The following is a 16098-nucleotide window of genomic DNA, read 5'->3' as shown; positions in this document are numbered from 1 at the left end:
AAATACTGAGACTAGTAGAGACTAAAAAGCTTGTACAGGTTCCCAAAGAGCTAGTGTTCTAGCGCCCAAAGTTGATGGTAGCATGGGTAACAGGGCTGTGTGGACCAAGAGATGGGGGTTAGATCAGAGACCACAGAACAAAATCAGGCCCCTGGGAGGATATACCCTAAACAAAAGGATAAAGCACAAAAGCATTATCACCTCACTGTTGTCAAGGATACATAGCTGACCTGACCTTGGCTCAAAGCAAGAAGAAAGAGCCTGGGGAACTAATCAAGGTAAGTTTGAATGTGGAGTAAGTTATACTATAGGGATAGGATTCACAGAACTGACATAACTTGAGCTCAAAGCAAGAAGAACCTAGCAAGCTAATCAAAATATGTCTGAATGTAGAAGAAGTTATACAATTCATAAACCTGAATAAATTAGGAGAATAGAGGGAAAGTCTTCCAGAGTGCTAAGGGGAAAAGATGTGACAATGTATCTCCAGCACTGTGCCTTAGAGACATTCTCTAGTTCCAGTTCCAGCTCTATTCACTGATATATATGAATATACTGGTTGGTTGTGGGTAACACACAAGGTGGGTTTATGTGACCACTGTAGCATAATGACACTAGTAATTAAGGTCATCTGGCTGGCTGATTTTTCTCTCTCAGAGCCCAGACTCACCAAGCCACATGCTCATTAAAAATGGTTTTCTATAGTGCTTTTCCTAATGGGAGTAAATGTGCTAATTAGCACATTCTAGTATCTTGAGCAGATGTATTTCCTATTGTACATTAGTAATTTGAAATAATGCCACATAAGCTTGATCGCCTCTGAATACAATGACAAAAACAGTTTCAGAGCATGTAGCTAAGGCACAGATCCAAAAGCATGATAATCCAATAAGGGACTGTTATTCTCCGGGATCATGCATAAAGAGCCAGCTAGTATTCCTGTGCCCTCTCTTCTTTATTTTTCCACAAATCCAACTGTATTCATATGAGCAATGTTAAGAAAAAGGAGAGTGACAGGAAATCAAAGAGACTTTTCAGCATGTTGGGAAGATGTGTATTAGTACAAGGGGGAATAGCAAAGGTGTGGCTTGGAGGTTAACCACAAAAGACTAAAACTGCAGGTTAATTATGAGTGATGTCTTTTATCTAAATGATACAGCTCCGTAGAAGACTGTAACACAATACATGTTTCATATTCAGATAATTAATTTGGTCAGTTATTCAGTCAAGCAGATTAATGGACATCATATAGATACACAAAGATAAAGGGGTTTTGTTGAATTGCTATCTTGAGGACATGATGCGAAGATAATAAGAAGCCTCACATTATAGGGGGAGGATCTATGCTCTAGTCTTTATGATATAGGGGTTTGGCTGACTTCAGCAAAATAGTCACCACAAAGATATTGAGTATATAGCAAATATACCATGGATGCTACTGTGTGAGATTAAAAAAAAACTTTATTAGATGGGGATAATATGGCATGCTGTGATACTGGGAAAGACTATGGGCTTGGGGGCTAGATAGATCTAGGCTTGAACAATACTCCTATCAATTAATAGCTAGAAGAACTTGTTGGCATTTGTTATCTTATTCTTTTTAGCTGTAAATTGTGAATAATATCTATTTTATGGCATTGTGAGGATAAACTGAAGTAAGATATAAATACTAGGATCACATAACAAATGCTAAGTAAATGTGAACCCACTTCCTTTTCCTCTACAAGTTACAACCTTCGGAAAACAAATAGTCACACATAAAAATAATAAATCAACAAATTTAAGGCCACATATGTTAAGTTCAAATGAGTGCCGTAGATAATGAGAAATTTCTGCATTAAAAAAATAAAAAAAAAGATGAAGTCATGGAGAAGATAGAAGCTGAGCTAAACCTTGATGGATGGGTAGAAATTAGTGAGGTGGAAAGGAAAGCAGATGGTATTTCAGTAGATGGCATGAGCCCAGGGCCAGAGGGGAGCAAATGAAAGATGTGTTTGGAGAACAGGGAGTATCACAGCTTGCATGGAGAGCAGAGTCTGTGTCAAAGAAAATGAGAAGACTGGGCAGGTTGTGAAGGAACATGAATGCCAAGCTAAGGAATTCAGACTTTGCATTTGGATAATATCAAAGTATTGAATATTTCTGCACCAAAGGGTGAATGTAGTAACTTTAGTTTGTAAGCTTAAGAGTGTTCATGTCATGTGCTGTCAACAACCTCCCAAGTTTGCCTGTGAGGGGCTTAATTAAACATTCTAAAGGTCTCTAAAGATATCTCTGCTGCAAATGAAGAGGCTTTGGTTGAGGCTATGACCATGGGTTTGGGTTGAACTGCCTATTTCTAGTTTGTAACCTTCATAAAACTCTCTCTAAGTGCTCCTCTCCAGAGAAAATCTTTGAATTAGTTGCACATCTGACATCACATGTAACATTCCTGGTAAAAAGAATCAAACAAATTAAATAACTTTATTCCCATTAACATAAATCAACTATAGATTAGTATCAGTCTAATTTTGATTAATTTGATTTTGAAATATTTAGAGTTTTTGCTTATTCACATATCACATATGATAATCCAATAACCATGTTTCATCTCAATTTGCGTTTGTGTAAATTTCTCAGAAAGACAAATAAGAAGCAATTAAATTTTGCTCTTACATATACTTTCACTTTTCATAATCATACCTTCTAAGTACCATCCCATCTCCAAAGCAAGAGAAAATAAATTATCCCTCTTGATTTATTTAATAATATTTTGGCTGAAAACTTGCCCACTGAATTATATATAGTATCCATAATGACAGGTATTGTTTCTGCTTCCTGTTGCATTTTGAATTTTTAAAGAAAATTAGTTTAAAAGAATCATTTTAGCAAGCTTGTTAAAAAAACTATAATTCCTATATTGCACTCTTTAAAATAGTTAACATCATTTGTCCTCAAGTTCTCACGACTGGCAGAATATTGTTTGAAAACAGTATGAATATTGTTGAAAACAGGGTATAAGCAAAACTGATTTGATAATGGAATTGGCAGGAGGTGGCAGGGGTTTGGTGGGAGGGGCTCTGAATATTTTTCCTAAAGGCAAAGCATATTTTATAAAGGATTTTAAAAATTATCTTTCAATCTAGAGCTCTATGGTATTATGAAATTCCAGTTAATTACTAAATACTCTAACCCTCTTATATTAGTACAATATGGGGAAAATGATTTGGATTAATTAAAATAAAGTTGTTTGGGTTCAAGTTTTTTATGTCTTCTCTCACCTCTAATTTGGATACAGTCACATTACTGTAGCTAAGTTTTAGACAGAAACTTGTTTCCAAGTACTGATTCTAACATTAACCCTGGTTGTCCTTGAAAAACAGCTTCCCTGAACAACAGTTTCCATACTCTGTGATAGAGGGAGTGATGAGGACAGTAAATTGGAATTGCTATGATCCTTTCCAATTCTAGCATTACATGTATTTGCTTAATGAATATCAGAAATAAGAGTTTCCTACTTCTAACACCACAATTTTATTTGCTTGTTCAGTATACACTTAATTTTTAAAATTTATTTATTTTAAATGTTTATTTCTGAGAGACAGAGAAAGACAGAGTGTGACCAGGGGAGGAACAGAGAGGGAGGGAGATGCAGAATCAGAAGCAGGCTATAGGCTTCAAGATGTTAGTACGGTGCCCAAAATGGGACTTGAACTCATGGACTGCAAGATCATGACATGAGCCTAAGTTGGATGCTTAATCAACTGAGCCACCCAGGTGCTCTCAATATACATTTAGAAGTCGCCTTGAGGATAACTGAGAGGACAGAAATGGCTGTAATTTAAGTACTTAAGCTCTTCAGCTTTTGATACTATAAGCTTTTTACTCTAGATTAGCACTGCTGACAGAACTTTTTATGATAAAGAAATGTTCCTTGTTTGTCCTGTCCAATGTGGTGGCCTCTAGCCACATGTATTTTACCTACTTGAAATATGGCTGATATGACAGAGTAACTTAATTTTCACTTTATTCAATTCTAAGAAATTTGTATTTAAATATCCACATGTGTTTAGTGGATCCTGTAGTGGACAGCACAGTTCTAGAATCTCATTCTCTAGTAAAAGAGAACTGAGCTTTTTCTTTTTCTTTTTTTCTTTTTCTCTTATCTCTCCATTACTCCATAGTCTCCTTGAAGGGCTCTTCTTACCTGCTCACTGTACATAGATGGTATTTCTAAAAACTTCATCTTTGGCTGCTTCCTCTCACTCTTTCCTTCTATCTCTTCCCTGCAGAGAAACTTTTCTTCCCTCAGGTCTCAGTTTTAGTGGTACTATCTGACCACTCCATTCACTCTTATCTTCTTTTCTAGCCTTCTAGTCTTCTGTATGTCTTCCTCATGATGCTTATCTTACAATGAAGTTATTATGTTTGCTTACTGCCCGTCTCCCACTGTAATATAATCACTACTATAGCTTCATCACCTTGTGCTTCTAACACCTAGCATAGTTCTGGCACATATTAGGGACTTTACCTTTATTGAACAAATTAATAAATGGGGGGTCTTATCCTTCCCCTTACTGATGATTCACTAATCCACATCACCAGCCCAGGCCACAGTCTCCTCTACTCTAGACTTCTATTTAACTAAGAATTAATTAGTTACTTCTCCAGACTTTTTTTTCCCCTCTTTTATTCCTTATTTCAGTTAACAATGTCTGCCCCATCGTACAATGAGAAACTTCTGACTGCCTCTTTCCTGCTCATCTGGCACTTCTAGTCATCCAACAAATGCAGGCAATTTTACTTCAGAAATGCCTCTCAAACCATCCTTGCACTGTTGTTTCAGTCTATGGATTCTCACACCTAGACTAGCCAGAGATTCCATGAGATCCAGAGATTCCTTATAGTAGCTTCTCACTCTGCCCTTTCTCCTTCAGACTGCTCTGAATAAATAATAATTTCACTCCCTTCTTTAAAGCTCCCATTGTGTCTCTACTACCTGAAGGAAAAAAATCTTCCTTAGGTTCTTTTTGAATGACATCAGGCCTTCGTGATTTATGCTCAATGAACAGTTTCAATCTTAACACATTCCTTATGCCCCCTGCTCTCCTATTACATGCTCCTGCATGCTTCTCATGGCCGGGTCTTTATGTGCCTTTGTATTCTTCCTCTGTTCACAATGCCCATCCCTAACTGAATGGCTTATTCTTAAACAACTTTCTCAGGCACATTTAGTTATCTCTTGGGTGATGTTCCCAGAGCATTTTGTTTTGGGGGCATTATAGCAATCATAATTTTAAAAAAAAGTATGTCTGACTACTTCACTAAGTGGGAATTCTTTAAGCACAGGAAATGTATCTTATTTAACGTCCTAAAGAATGATCTATTTCTCTGTAATAGAAATTAAGAGCCCCACTGTGGCTTCAGACACACACTTAAATTTGAAACCTGGATTTCCATAATTTATTTCATCTTGCTGAGCCTGTTTTTTTTTTTTCATTTTTAAAGTGGGAATATATAAAACTAAACAAAAATATATAAAACTATAATTTATTATAAAGAACATAATAACAGAGATATGTAAAAAGTTCTATGAGGGTCTTGAGATAAATAATTTCTGGGGTGGGTCCAGGGAAAGTTAGATGAAAGAGACTACGTTTAAGTTACACATTAAAATATGGCTAGAATTACTTTGCTCAGCCTGATAGGTGCTATGCAGGGGCAGATGCAAGTTTTACAAAATCTTAAGACTTTATAATTTGGGGTACCCTCTTTAAAAAAAGAATACTACATGTATAACATTATACTTCTTGAGTTTCTTATTCACCCAAAGTGCTAGTGTCTGGTCTGATATCTAAAAAGTGCTTAATAAATATGAGCTCCCTTTTCCCTCTGTGTCCCCAGTACCCAGCAGAATGCCTGGCATAGATACAGGGGCTTGAAGTGGTCCATGTAATTGAAGAACCCTAGAGAGTCAATGTAAATTCACACCTGGTATTGTGCTTGGTGCTGGGAATATAATTATGAACACAATTCAGTTCCTGACTTCATGGAGCTCTCATTTTAGTGGGACAGGGAAGTAGATAAAAACAACAAATTATATTATCATTCATTCAACCAAAGACAATTGGGGTAAGTTTTATAACAAGTAGAGACCCCTGATTTAATACAGAGATGTGGGAGTAGAAGGGATAAGGAAAAGTATAAATGAAGGAAGTGAGATAATATGTACTGTTTGGAGAAAATTAACTATTCTTGCTTGACTGGAATATGGGGTTCTACAGGGGCTGTAGAGGAGACCTGGAGGCAGGGTCCAGATCAGGATGATGTTCTTGAATAGGGTAAACAGAGACTCAAATCTCAGTTCTCAGGAGAATAGAATGTTTGTACATTCCTTCAATCATTTACAAAAATTTACACAGCAGCCACTGGGCCACTGGTCCCACTAGCTGAACCTTGGAGATACAAAACTACCAAAGATATAGTCTGTCCTTGGAAAGGTTTACATTCTATGTTATTGATTGAATCCCATCCCCCCCGCCCCCAGATGTTGAAGTCCTGTTAGTATCTCAGAATGTGACATTATTTGGAAATAGGGTGGTTGCAGAGGTACTGTTAAGATGGGGTCATACTGAAGTAGGTAGGGTAGGCCATTTATCCAGTCTGACTGGTCTTCTGATAAAAAGATAGCCATGTGAAGACACAGAGACAAACAGAGAGAATACTATATAAAAATAGAAGCAGAGATAGGAGTTATGTCTGAGCTATAAACCAAAGAACATCCAACATTGCCGGCAAACCACCAGAAGCTAGGAAAGAGGCAAGGAAGGATTCCCCTACAGGTTTTGGAGAAAGCATATCTCTCTGACAACACTTTAATTTTAGACTTCCAACCTCTAGAACTGAGAGACAATAAATTTGTTATTTTGATCCACTCAGTTTGTAGTAATTTGTTATGACAGTTCTCTGAAGCTAATGTACCCTGAAGCTAATAACTCCATGACCCAAAGCACAGACTATGAGCACAACCTGCTTTGGAGGAAAGGGGATCACTGAGGCTGACCAAACCCTCATGATTGCTTCAATATAGAAAACTGATTTTAAATAAAAGGCCAGTAATATTAGTAAAGAATAGTTACCTGTAGAGCCTAGGCAGTGACCTTGGTATTCAAATGACAAGAGTTTCCATAAACCTCAACAGAATTTCAAATTTGCTCCATACCTAAGACATTTGTGTAAGAATTACTATAGAAAAAAGAGGCCAAATTGCTAACATGAACAATATCATTGATGATTATTAGTGAAATTCATTTTCAAAAATAATATGTTAGGAAATACAAACACCTAACTAACGTTTAGCTATACTTGGACCCTTAAAAATTCTTCTCTTAAAAGAAACATCTAGCTCTTCTCTTCTCTGTGAGTAACACAGGTGCTGGATTGTATAAATATCCCTGTAGCTTTTTCCTGCTACAAGTTCTGTTTTCTGCTAATTCCAGGGAAAGCTTTATATAATTATGAGTTGAGCCCTGATGAGTTTTCTGAATTTTTTTTTTCTCATCAGGAAAAGAAGTGGAAGATCACTGCTTTACATGCTGGCTTTTCCAACTGGAAGATTTCATTTCTTTTACCAATCTATTTTTTCCTAGACACCTGTGCTTAGAGATAGAGATTGTTCAAAGCCTTCTTGGAATGAGCTTCTTAAAGTCATTCATTAACTAGTTCCTTTAGCCATGGTGAAATCTGAAAGCCAAATGTGGACAGTGACATTAACACAAAGTGATTTTAAAAAAATCATCAACATTTTCTTCCTTGAATAAGTATTTGTGGCCTCATCTCCTGGCACACTCAAAAATACTCTGAATTTCAATCATGATGTAACTCTTTGATTTTCTTTGAATTACCAACCTTCTCTCAAACACCTGATTCCTTCTCTTCCTTGGTCTTTGTATGCACAGTCCTCTCTGCCTGCAGCTTTCTGGCTTCTTCCATTTGTAGGGTTGGGAGGCTCCATTTCTTTCTTCATGACTTTACCCTTTGCTTTCCTTGGCTCTATCACTAGCTTCAATAAAATTTAACTGCACTGGATTCACATATGGACTGTCTTAATCATCATGCCTTATCTTTGTATCTGTTTAACAATTATGTGTTGAGAATCTGCTATAGTTTAGGGGAGCTTCACTGGGGCTGGAATTATAACCATAGAGCAGACAGTTTCTGCTTCCCAGGAGTTTACAATATAGTGGTGGATCATAAGAGTAAACTGGCAATTATTAAACCAGTAAGCTAAGATTGTAATCTTCTACAAGGATGACCACTTATTGCATGCTTGCTTTTTCTGCTTGACTCTTGGATTCTTGAGTGTCACATTCACTTTGTGAGTTAGTGTCTGATATCTAGAAAGTGCCTAATAGATATGAACTCCCTTTCATCTGTTATTGTGTCCCTAATACCTAAAACATGCTCAATAAATGACTGTGAAATGAAAACCTGGAAGAAATCTACATCTCAGTGCAAATGAGGTGGTCCTCAGAAGCTGGTTTTGATGAAAAAAAAAAAAGTTGTAACACTGGGAAAGAAAAACAAAGGGAGTAGAGCAAAGAGATGAAAGCATTTGATGTAGGAGGAGTGGAGATGGGGAAACAAAAACAACCCATGTGCTCATTTGCAGAGTGTGAGTTCCATACTACAATGGTCTAAAAGCCCGATATAGAATTCTTGCCATGCCTGACCTGATACTGAAGGTTATATGAAAGACAAGACATGGTTTAATGGGCAAGTCATGGGGTCAGCACTATACAGGGAAAGATACTTCTGATATTTTATAACTCTTCCCACAATTTTCCCCCTAAAATCACTCCTGTTTCCCAACAATTATTCCTTTTCCAGGCAAAAGAAGCCCTATAAAAACAAAACAACAATGATGACAACAATAACAACAAAAAGCTCTAAGTGAATCTGTCTCCTTCATTGGTATGTACATCTGCAGTAGGGCATTGTAATTGCTTAACTCATGAACCCTACATATGATACACAATGGTGCCATAATCACAGTTCAAATTGATTTGGGTCTCTTGGATATGTCACTCATGCCATAATCCTTACATCTTAGAAGTAAAGTCACACATTTCTAGGAAGCTCAATATACCTTATCTCATTCTTAGATGAAAGATAAATACAGAGAACGCATGACAAGGTGAGAAAAGAATAACCAGAGGAAGATTGTTGTTCATCTTCATTCTCCTTTGGAAAGAAAGGGGTGGTCATGACATTAGGAGACTGAATTCTGGTCTTGACTTCAACGTGGCCTTAGAAAATCTCTTGCCTATCCCTGGACTCACATAGTTTCCCCATATGGAAAGTAGACAGCTGGACATGATAATAGCTTAGATATTTGGCAAATTTAATTCTCGTGTTAACTTTTTTTCACTCAAATTGAGGATGTCCCCCAAATAAATTAAAACTAGGAGAATATTGCAAGGCCACTACCTATAAACACAAAAGGCTCGACCTTTGACAGCCATGGTTCTTTCATCCCAAGGGTGTTGATATAGAGTTTAGTTAGTTAGTTTAGATAGATAGAAAGATAGGCAGATAGTGCTCTGTCACTCCTGTAACTTGGTAAACCATAACACATTCAACCCACCTAAATTTGCCATGAATTACATAATACATTTGGCAAGAGGGAATAAACCATTACTATAACCCTTTGTCTTTTTCTTACCTGAATATAATACAAATTTATATTTTGGTTAGTGAGATGAGCTTTAATTTTAATTATAATCACCAACATTTATGAAGAGTTAAGTCAGGTATTATGTTCCACATTTCAAGATGAGAAAACTGAGTTTTGGAAAGGTTAAGTTTCTTGTCTAATATCAGCCAGCTAAAAGTGGTAGCAGCAGCATTCATACTTCTGACTGTCAACAAGAGCCTTTGTGGCTTTCACTATCATACACAACTATACACAGAGAGGAAAATAATAATGATAAGTTGGCTTATTGCCTCTAGTAAAACAAGGATTAGAAGTGGAGAAAAATCAGTCACTCAGGAAGAGTGAGTTCCTTATTCCTCAGGTCATAGTAGGAGAACGAAATTTAACAAATCATTATTTGTTAAACATGGTCTGTGTTTGGGAAGTTGCTTCATAATTATGTAATAATATGGGACCTAGAAGCAACCTTAGGAGTTTTGAGCCTAGTAGAAGAGAGAAACACACATGAAACAAGGGGAAAATTCCAAGCATTAAGTTGTGTGGCAGAGATTTGATTTTATACAGGCAATCAAGAAGGGATCCTGGGGGATATATATGTATTAGTTTCCTATAAACCACTGAATGGAATGTAGAGGAGATATATGGAAGGAGTAGACGTGTGTTCATGTATGTGAGCTGGTATACATGTTCATTGGCTCTGAACTAATTCTGTAATGTGTAAAATAAGGAATGGAATGAGGTGACACTTTACCCCAAAGTATTCTTTTCTCATCCGCTATACTTTCTGAAAGTCTGCCATTAAGAAATGTTTTTCTTGGGTCTAGATGGGTGTTTGGACTTAGGGTGTCTGTTTCTAAATAGGACCTACTCTTTCCTCTTCCTTTGTTTTTCTACTATGTGCTGGGCTGTTTTCCACACTACTGACTGTATCACTCTGAGGGCACAAGAGAAGTTCACAGGAAATTTTTGTTAAATGCACAATGAATGGAAATTTTCTCAACTGATTCCTTGTATGGGGAAAGAGGGAAGAGGTTCTAGCATATTAGAAAGAGAAGGGGCAGATGGGATATGGGGAGAGAGAAAAGAGAGAGAGCTAACTCTTATTCAGTTCCTAGTGCTTGTTAAGAACTACACGAAGACATTTACATATTTAAAAAAATAAATTTTGAAAACAATTTTATGAAGTAGTTATTAATCTTACAGATTAAAGAAACAGGCTCACAGAGGTTCAGTAACAGCTCAAGGTGATAAAACTAGTAAGAGCCAGTATTTAACTAAAAGTAGAGATACATCAAAACACCATGTTCTTTAAATTACACTAGCCTGCTATACCAAGGAGAGGAAATTGAGGACAAGCAAGCATTTCAAGGGTGCAAAAAAAGCACTGTAATGGGAGAGATGTTTGTGTAAACATCTAAAGATAGGTTTATGTAAACATTTAAATATCATGCAACATTGATACTCAAATGTGATTTCCCATCAATATGCATAATTGATGCTTGATCACAAGAGAATTTTCCATTTGCAGAATGAAAAGGCTGTGATAATCATGAATCCCTTTCACCCTTCCGTGGAGCTTTTATAGATCTATGCTTAAAATGAAAATTCCCAACTCCTACTACCAGCCCACATGAGCATGGAACTTCCTCAGTCTGAAGAGAGTACCTTTTACTTTGGTTTTGGTAGTCCCTTGATAGAAACACTCAAACCACATCCTAACAGTGCTACCAGTTTTCCCCAAATCAGCTGCTTGTTCTTTTGTTCTAAAACTCCAAAGACACAAACTTAGCAAATTATTGCAATTTTCAACATTGTGTCACCCCAATAGACAGTGTGCTCCTCAAAAGCAGGAAATGAATCTTTCTTCTTCTTGATTATATTAAATGCCTCACACAGTGCCTGGTACATACTGGGCATTCAGTGAATGCTTAGTTGAATGAAAGAATGAATGAAAGGTACATCAGTCAAATCAATGACTAACTGAATGAACGGATGGGTGGTGCTTTTCTCCTGCATAATTGTCCCTGAGCAGTATGACTTTGTATGTAACTAGCAGGAGTCTTTACCAGTTGTGATCCATCAGTCAATAAAGGTTGCTGACTGACATCTTAAAAGCATACGTCAGTGGAGTAAACATTTCCAGGACTGGAAATCAACAGAGAGATTAAATAAAGGATAAAGACCACTGTCTGCTTTTCTGGTAATAGAGGGGCATCTGGCCTGTGGCTTAGGATATGGATGTGCTCTTTCTTTAAACTCTTTATAATTGGCCAGGAAGAGGAAGTAAACAAATACCCTAATGGAATTTGAGGGTCTCTGAGGGATAAGCGATATATGCAGAGAAAAACACCAGATTCAGTTGGATATATAAAGATGGATGTCTCAAGATGAGTAATCTAATGAAGGCTGATAAATGATACACAAAGCAATCTTTTTCATTCCCTGCTTTCTGCAGCCATCCCATCTCCCAGATCACAGCCAGGCAAGGTAAAAATATAATGAAAATCATTCTTTATAATGGGTTCAATTCAAGGTCAAATGCAATGTCCAGTAAGTATTCAGCAGATGAGACTGAGGCTGTTACTGCCCATGTGATGAATGAGCAACCAGAAAACCTCTCTGACCACAACTTCTGTCTAGACTCATTTTTGTGAATAATAAAGACAGGGCAAAGAAGGACCTCCTCTGTCAATAGGACTAAAAGACATGGTTGGGATGCCTTTGACATTTGTGTTCAGGTAGGATGATCTAGTGATGACAGTATGGGGCTGCATAATAAGCATTCGGTTTATAGTCAAAGCTCCTCTCTTTCTCAGATCTACAATCTTGAGAAAGTCACCTACCTCGTGACAGATCTGCAAATAGGATAAATGATACTTACCCAGACTGTCTTATGAAATTGAAATTTCATAGAATTCTATGAAATAGAATAATGTTCATGAGATTTCTTTGTAAATTATAATACTCTGGACAAACATGAGCCTAGTACCTTCAGGGTGCATAGCAGAAGGAGAGAGAGATTTAAAAAAAGAAATGGATGCAGAATCAAGACTAAAAGAGGGGCACCTGGGTGGCTCAGTCCGTTAGGCGTCTAACTTCAGCTCAGGTCATGATCTCACAACTCGTGGGTTCGAGCCTATTCCCGTGTCGGGCTCTGTGCCGACAGCTCAGAGCCTGGAGCCTGGTTTAGATTCTGTGTCTCCCTTTCTCTCTGCCCCTCTCCCTTTCACACTCTGTCTCTCTCTCTCTCTCAAAAATAAATAAAAACATTAAAAAATAAAAAAAAAACTAAAGGAGGAAGGTGTTCATGGAGAAGAGGGAAGGGAGAGGAAAAAACAAAGTAAGAAAGGGAAAGGACGTAGAAGAAGAGAAGCATAGGAAGCAGCAGGGGCAAGGGAGGATCTCAGAGTTCTGGCACACAGGTAGATAAATAAGCAGACCAACACATCAAACAAAAGCCAAGCAACCAGCAGAACTGATGAGAGAAGGGATTCAGAAAATCACATCTATGCAGACCATGTAGTTCTGATAAAGCAACTGCAAGCCTCCATCTGACAGCCTCTCTGGAGGAGACAGTCAACCATGAGTCAGCCTCCTCATTATAAATCTCTAAATGGCAAGCTCTACTGACTCCATGTTTCCCTAGTCAGTGTTCAGCTCAGAAATACATTCAGACAGATTTGTAATTACTGCCTGTACCACTATTAATGATGGCACTTTCTCTTTGCCTGGGTAAGGCCCCCTCATTGTTTAGGTGAGAGCCTTCTATGACATCCCTGACCTCCTGGCCCTATTACAGGCACTCAGGGCATCACGGGCCACTTTTTCACAGTGCTTGGCATAGTCACAGATTTATATTCGTTTGTGTGATTATTTGATTAATATCTGCTTCTCCCCACCAGACAGGGGGCAGAGGTAGTGTCTGCAGGGCTCATTATCATATTCCCAATTAATTTTATTGATTGGGCACAAACTCATGCAACTCCGTAAAAGTAGCTTTAAAAGGGCAGTATTCAAAGAGGGATGTTAGTATGACAGTAAGTTGATGCCAGGATTACAATTGGAAGATTTGTGACTGTTAAATCTTTCTGCCAGTTTGGGCAGCTAAATCCTGTCATAGAAAAGGTTTCCTGTATTCATTTTTACTAGGCTGAAAAACCTATGACTGGGTGCCTTTTAAAAAATTCCTCCTTGGGGCACCTGGGTGGCTTAGCCGGTTAAGCATCCGACTTTGGCTCAGGTCATGATCTCATGGTTCTAGAGTTCAAGCCCTGCGTTGGGCTCTGTGCTGATAGCTAGCTCAGAGACTGGAGCCTGCTTCACATTCTGTGTTTCCGTCTCTCCGCCCCTCCCCTATGCATGCTCTCTCTCTCAAAAATAAATAAACATTAAAAATTAAAAAAAAATCCCTCCTTGGTTCATTATGTTAAATGTTTATTTATTTTTGAGAGAAGAGACAGACAGAGAGAGAGAGAGGATCCAAAGCAGGCTCCATGTTGTTAGCACAGAGCCCAGAGTGGGGCTCGAGCAAACAGACCATGCTTAACTTAACTAAGGCACCCAGACACCCTGTCCTTCAGTATGTTAACTAGCTCTTCAATACAACATCATGGCTGATATTATTATTAGCATTAATAATTAAGAGTATTGATGAAGAGGGGCAATTTTCTAATTGAATATTCTGCAGCACACTGTTTTGAGTATGTTTAATTATACAATAATAAGGAGGAAGCTTATTCACCACTTACTTTGAGCCCTTTATTAAAACACTTTATTAAAAACTAAAAGGGTTTCCAAGGAAGACATGCAGGGCTAAGTAATCACATTGGCATTGAAATATGCACAGAAAATAAGATTGAATAAGAAACAGACACCAAAACCAAATTCCCTAGTGGATTCTGTGGCATCCCTCTAAAATAAATTCCAGCTGCCTGGCTATGAACATCTTCCATGTGTAAGGCCACCGAACAGGATAGCCCAGCAGCCTTTGATAACCAGACTCCCGACCTATCACTCCGGCTTTCTTCCTAGTCCTGCTGGGTGAAACAGATGACAACAGTATGGAAATATTATCCCTTCATTCTAATTTAGTACTTTTAAAGATAAGTGAAGTCATCATTAGGTGCTTTTGCTATTTTTGTTTATGTTCTTATATGAAAACTGGATTTTTGACAATGCCTATCATGACAAAAACCTGCCAAACCGCAGATATCATATTGAGTTCCACACTCAAAGATGTTGAGTTCAACATCTTACTTAGGCCTCCAAATTGGCAAACTTGTAATCATAAAACACCTATAAATACACCTATAATAAAACTCCAAGGAAAGATAGTGTATTAAAAATGTGGGTTTAAATCTCAATTCTTCCACTTACTAGCTCTGAATCTCAATTCTTCCACTTACTAGCTCTGTGACCTTGGGTGGCACCATTAACTTCTCTAAGCCTCATTGTCTCCAACCATAAAGTAGGTTAATGTGCCCATAAACAACAATTATTATCAGAACTAGATGAGATCCACATAAGGCACTTATAACATACCACCTACTATTAAATAGGTAATATTTAATGTTATATATCTAGCATTTGAATATAGAAAATATCCTCCTTGGACTTTCCAGCCTATGTCTCCAAATGGCCTGCTTTTATGTTGGAGTGCTGTATACTCTTTATGTCTTTCTTATTTCCTTGCTTTAAGGAAGTCTTTCTCTGATGAAATAATAATGATAATGATGGTTAGTATTTATAAGTCTTTAGCTGAAAAATATATAAATCTAGATCCTCAAGGTCACCTCCCAAAATCTATGTTGATATTTTACTTGACATTCCAAATTTGAAAACTTTTATCTGTCGTATCCACAAAAGTGGACATTTTTCTGTTTTTGTTTTTTTTCCAGTTGTTATTTCAACAGCAGATGGCGTCAGAAACCCAGGCCCTGGGAGAGAGTTAGCATCCCATGGATTGGCAGCCCATATACATGCCCTCGTTCTCTGCAGTTTCAGCATTTTGTCAACACTGATAAATTTTTGGCAATCTTTAAAGTTTGTTGTGATGACACCTTTTATACTTTCAGTTCTACACATGTAAGGAAGAAAGATTACAAGGCCTGGGAAAGAATGTCTTATCAAGTAAGGAGATGGAAAAAAGCAGCAGTAGGCTGGCAGAAATGGGGCTAAGGAGAATCAGCTGACAGCTCCAGTGGGAGCAGAGGAGGAAACTTCAGGGACATGAGGAGAAACGAAAAGCAAACACATGGTGTGAACTACAGGAAACATACGCTCTGGAATTATCTGCTGTTCTGTTTGGTTCCTAATAGTTCCTCTGAGGTTTAAGCTCTGAAGGTCCCTCTTCCCTCTCTAGATGAAAGAAGGTGTCTGTAACTCCCTTCTTTCTTCCACACAGC

General features: G+C 37.7%; 1 protein-coding gene and 1 long non-coding RNA gene across 10 annotated transcripts in view; one reads left to right on the top strand and one right to left on the bottom strand.

The window, feature by feature from the left end:
• DLG2 (discs large MAGUK scaffold protein 2) overlaps window positions 1–16098 on the bottom strand; it is a 1380463-nt gene that overhangs the window by 364115 nt on the left and 1000250 nt on the right. The window lies entirely within an intron of this gene.
• On the top strand, window positions 230–15984 carry LOC120231633. Its single transcript, XR_005528367.1, has 3 exons — window positions 230–278; window positions 8869–8952; window positions 15592–15984. It is a non-coding gene; the product is annotated as an uncharacterized LOC120231633 (long non-coding RNA).

Source organism: Hyaena hyaena, unplaced genomic scaffold (assembly GCF_003009895.1).
Source record: "Hyaena hyaena isolate Hyena2069 unplaced genomic scaffold, ASM300989v1 scaffold_59, whole genome shotgun sequence".
NCBI lineage: Eukaryota > Metazoa > Chordata > Mammalia > Carnivora > Hyaenidae > Hyaena > Hyaena hyaena.
Note: the sequence above shows the minus strand (reverse complement) of the source record. Positions and strands in the feature narration are given on the sequence as shown.